The sequence below is a fragment of the Anastrepha ludens genome, chromosome X, assembly GCF_028408465.1.
Source record: "Anastrepha ludens isolate Willacy chromosome X, idAnaLude1.1, whole genome shotgun sequence".
NCBI lineage: Eukaryota > Metazoa > Arthropoda > Insecta > Diptera > Tephritidae > Anastrepha > Anastrepha ludens.
This window is the reverse complement of record NC_071503.1, coordinates 25,234,300-25,240,096: the sequence shown is the minus strand read 5'-3', so window position 1 is coordinate 25,240,096 and position 5,797 is coordinate 25,234,300.

Here is a 5,797-nt window from a genome sequence, read left to right as displayed (position 1 = left end):
CGCCTACCATGCCGGAGTTGGAAACCACCTCATCGTTGTCTGTGACAACCTCGTTTGCTTCCGCAGATGAAGTTATATTTTCTGCGGAGGTGCTCTTGCTAGCTACATCCTGTCTGTAGACATGGAGAGTCAGCGTTTGGAAGCTGTAATTGATCTTCCATTTCCTGTTGGCAAGTGGGTCCAAAGATTCCTCACTGAGGATTATCACGGCCAGTCTCCTCTTGCCGTCCACTTCGCCAATCTTTGCTACCTTCCAGTCGCTGGTAGGTAGTTCGGGGTTGCCTAGCTTTATTAGATCCAGGACTTCCTCTGGATCAGAATGGAAGTCTGGTATCCAGGCTCTAGATCTTGGCCGGTTGGGAATGTCTTCTCGGCGGACCACATCAAGGCGGGCCCCCGGCCAAGGTTCCCCTATGCGATTAATCGCTAGGGTGTATAGGTCCACGGAACGTTGTTCAGCGCACCTTATTAATTTGACGCGGGATTGAAACCATCCCGCATCCGAGCAGCTGGGTGGAGGTCCTGGATTTTCTTTCAGGATGTCCCTATACACCTTCCAGAGGCTCCTATTGATTAAGTCCCAGTTTGCTTGAGAGATCGCACCATCATGGGAACTGCGATCAATCACTGCCCGTACATGGCTTCCTTTCGCTACTTCCGCGAAAGACCTCTTCGGTGTGACTTTGGTCATTTGAGTGGCGGACACCTTGGTTCTTTTGGCTTCAGCCGATGTCCCTTCACTCGATCTCTTCCGCTTGCCTTGTGCGGAGTCCATTTTGGCCTTCTCCCGGTGTTCGGTAATGAAGGCTTCAGCCCACGCCTTGGAGTCTGACTGTTCCTCCGTCAGATCCTCTTCTCTAGTGTCCTTCAGTCTCTCCAGGATTCTGAAGGCCGATCGCCTGGTACGATAGTACCTTTCTGACGCACTTATTTGCTTCCGGGGGTGGGTACTACCCGGGGCAGTGATAGTGCCAGAAGGGCAGACATCGGAAGCCATTGGCTTAGCCATGTGGTCCGATGTTGCCGACGTTGATGGGGGTGTTTCTCCTTTCGGAGTTCCCGTGTCACCTGGACTGACAGGGACAGCAAGGTCTGCTTGTCTTTTGACAGGGCAGCTCTTGCTTCCCAACGATTTTGTTGCGAGGGGGGGTCTATTGCTGGCACCAGACGTTGATGGAGTGTCATCCTCAACTTGTCTTAGGACAGGGTTGGGATTGTTGCCAGTGAAAGGTTTCGCTGCCGTAGAGGCAGTCCCTGAAGGGACGGAGCGGGAGTTAGGCCCTGGCTTGGCCACAGGCTTCACTCCGCTTACATTAGTGGTCTTCCTTATTGAAAGACCTGACCTTCCTGAGGGATTTGGTCTTTATTTGTGGGTGCCTTGGTTGTCCGAGGCTAGGTTTTTTTTAGAATTCATTTTATTTCATAATCGTCCGCACTGCTCGACGTGGCGAGCGTGGCGGACTAGGATTTTTTAGGGGGGAGAGGGGAAATGTCGACCATGGCAGTCCCCTCTACCATGGCAAGGTCATTCTACCTCCTGAGGTGACCCAGTTTCAGAAGGGCGCCGTTAAAATACAGCCGGATACCCCTGGCTGCAAACCATCCATTGGGCACGGTGACGCATAACACCCTGGATTAGGGGGTACAGGAGAGGAGATGATAGGATACCAGGTTAGGGATAGCAGTGGGGAGATCGTCGGTGCGGTACTCTCCGCATGGTGATTGACTGTCCTCCGCCGTTTTCCGGATGGTTGGCCAGCCAATACCCATGTGGAGCTTCCCTCTTAGTTCGTGGTGGGTTAACCCTCATGATATGGGGGCTAAACCAGCACTTAAGCCTCATCCCCGCGGCAAGGAGACCAACATGATGAGGTTCAAAATTGTTGCTTCAATGACGTTATTAATCAATCTCTTAACTGTTAATCGAGTGCCATTACATAGTTGTGGTTGATTTATGTTTCTCAACATAATAATCGGTGCTCCTATTTTCAAGTTTAGCATGTGTGGCGGTAATCCAGGTAAATCAAAGGAACTCAAAAATTCAGTGGGATAATTTACAATATCACCTTGATTTGTAACAGTGTCAACGGATCGATATCTTTGTTCTGGACTTGGTATGTTAGCCAAAACAGCCGCATTCATTTCATTCACATCTTTATTTTTGCCAGTCATGATGGCTCGTTCACTAAACCAATCATGATTTTTGTAATTTTGAGGCAAATTTGGGAAAATACTTTGAATTAACTGTTCTTTCGTTTGACTTATTTGACAAAAGTTTGGTTGTAAAGTTATTAAGCCAGTTAAATTATCAACAGGAACTTTGCCATTTCCAATATCCAATAATTGCTGTGAAAATTCAGCACCTGATGGATCCTTTTGCATTAGAACACGTACATTTGTAGTTAGTTTGAGTGTTTGAACATGTCTCCACAAATATGATGATTTCAAACATGCAGCCAATTCATCTGCTACAGTTACTCGAGGAATAACAGGCAGTGTTTGTCTAAAATCACCTGCCAGCAGCACTAAGGCACGACCAAACATTTCATTTTTACTACGTAAATCTCGTAATGTCCTATCAAGCGCTTTCAGTGACTTTTTATGTGCGGAGAAGGAGAAGATAACTGTTCTATTCCCCCCGCTTTAACCCAGCTATGTGTTCAGGTGCAAATGACTTTTTTGCGTGAAGTCTGATATAAAATAAGCTCTATTTGGTCTTCTTAAATTTATATAAACTTTTCCAGGCGAAGTAAAAAAACTGACATATACATATTTGCTTCAACCGTATATTTGTGAGTGCACAGGTAATACGTAAATATATAAATGATATTGGTAATATCTCATATTAGCATAACCTTTCTGCAAAAAATTAAGGAAACGATCACCAATCACGCCGGCAATGATACAATACATTTTTCACTATAACTGACTTCAGATTAACGTTTATATAATAAGCGTATATGTAACATTTTAAAATTTTTTTAGAATTTTTTTTTTTAATTTTTAATAATAAGTGGTCTTCCTCTTCCTATAGCTATTCCTTTTCCTCTTCCATCTCCAGCTCCATTTCCTTTCTTTATCTTGGAAACGGGCAGTAAAACTTACTTCACTTAAAAGCTTTCATCAACAGCTTCCATCTGATACCCATATTGTACAAACACATCCAAGGGTACCTTGGTCCACCTTTTCGCCTATATCTCGAGACCCTGGTCACTCAGAGACCTAAAAAATACTCTGTATTAAAGCACTCATCAGTAGCTTTGATTTGATACCCACAATGTAAAAACACACAACGTTTTGGCCTTCGGCAGCGCCACCTGGTGGCAAGTGGAATCAACAGGCATATTATACTAACCTTCACCGTATATATATATATATATACCAAATTTCATAATAATCGGCCCAGACACACACGACCCAAATGTATTCAATTCTAATGAATGCTATGTACAGTGCCGGACTTACACAAAATGCCGCCCTGTGCACCATGAAGAATGCCGCCCTAATTTTTTAAATTTGTGTGTGCGTGTTTGTATTGTAGTACAGAAAATCGTCGACTACACAATAAACAGGTGTAACAAAACAAATTTAAATGAACGTTCTGCACTGCAGTTTGTTGACGCTAATGTGTTAAATATTCGATATGCTATCTTCACATATGGAAACTCAGTGTATAACTCGTTCGTCCGCAGACGATTCAGCGAGTTACGTTCTATTTTTCGTTCAGAACAGTACGCGTGAAAGCGAATAATTTCGTCAGTGAATGAAATCTCAAGGTCTGAAGTATAAGCTTTTCTCAAATAACGCGATCTTTCACGAAGCTCTTTCAAATTTAAACCTCCAAAATCAGTAATCACTGCAAATTTCTCGTACTATATATCTTTTCATATGCTTGGCTTCTCTTTCTTAATTCTGAATCAACGTTGTCTAGTATGATATTGAAGGTATTTATTCGAAAATTATCGCTTCCGGTCAATTGATTCGTCAGCTTGTTACTTTCTTCTTCTTTTTCTCGAAACAGTCGTCTGGTATTCTTGACTCTCTGACATGTTTAACGCTTCTTTTTCATAAACTTCAAATTGTATTCGTGTATCTGCTACTACTTTTATCAGTCCACGATAGTCATTAATTACATCAATAATGTTGATTTCAACTTTCTGTAATCTCTTACTAACAGCGTGGAATCGTGATAGTAAAAAATGCCAAAGAATGTGCATGACTGTTATCTCAAGTCTCTCTAGTTGAATCCTCAGTCCTCTAGCTTCTTGTCTCGTTATAGCATTCTCAGTTACATCTTCCTCGAATAAGATCAGAGTTTCAATGATTTTGCCATAGTGTTCATAGAGTATTTTTACCGCATCCTGACGAGACGACCATCTTGTTGCTGACAAAGATTTCAATACGATTTATTTTTACACATTGGGCTTGTAGAATTGCCCAACGACTAGTAGATGCTGTGAAAAAATTGTATAATGCTTGAACTGTATCAAAGAAAGAAGCGGCTTCTGTACAACTTTCGACTGCGTGAACTCCAACTAAATTCAGCGAATGGGCTGCACAAGGAGCGAGTTTTGCAAGATCGTTGATTTTTTTATCTTTTGCTTGTAAGCCCGAATAAATGCCAGAAACGTTGCTTGCGTTATCGTACGACTGACTTCGACAGTTTGCTATATCAAGGACCAAAAATTCTAAAGCAGATGTTACGGCTATTAACAAATCTTCAGCTTTGTGTCCATAAACATTAAACACCTTTCTACAGGTGTTCTATATTTTTGTACATATCTGAGGACAAATGTCAGTTGATCAACGTGTGATATATCCGGTGTTGAGTCTACAATTACACTAAAATACTTGGCTATTTTGACTTCTTCAACTATAATAGATAATACTTCATCTACCAACAATTGTATAAGCCCTTCATAGATGGTTTTTGATAGATAGCTTGTACTTCCCGATTCTTTGTTGCCATATCTTCTTATATGTTCTTCTGAAAATGGATCAAATAATGCCAGCAATTCGATAAGCATCAGAAAATTGCCATTATTTGGTGAGCCGAATTTTTTATTACTTTCCCGGAATGGAAACCCACGTGAGGCTAAAGCTTTCGGAACAACAACAACTCTGACGGTATAGATTGCTAAGTTTAGACAGCTAGCTATAAGTAATTCTGAGTTATAATGAGCTTGTAGTTTTTGAAATGTAGTCAAACTCTGTCATAAAGATTCAAGGTGTTTTTTAAATTATGAAAACAAAAGGCGCGGGTATTGTAATAGCGGCTAATGTGGGCCAATCTTTTTTTACCGACTAATGTTTTATAAAATGGTAATCGTTGACAAAATATTTTGTTACATCAATACGGTTATCTATGTATTATTAAGAACATATGTTTAAAAAAAAGTATTTGAATGCTTTTACTGTATGCACCTGCTTTCTAACCTTGTTTTAGAAGGACTGTCGGTTTTTAACAATTTAATATACAAAGTCGAATGAGTGATGTATTTTTTCCTGCGCCACTTCGAAATATTTTTGTTATTGCGAATTAAATCAATTTTTATGCCCTAGAGAAGTCAATGAATAAAATCGCTCTGGCGGATATTGTGGGCCACATATTATATGTATAACAATAAATAACGATTATTTCTGCGTGCATGAAGGTTTCTGAAGATAGAATTGCACACAAACTTCTAATTACAACAATTATCATGAATCGACATTGTTTGATAAGTAGTTCTCAACAGTAATAACAGTTTTTGTCACTCGAATCATATTGTATATGTTTATATTATATTATATGAAA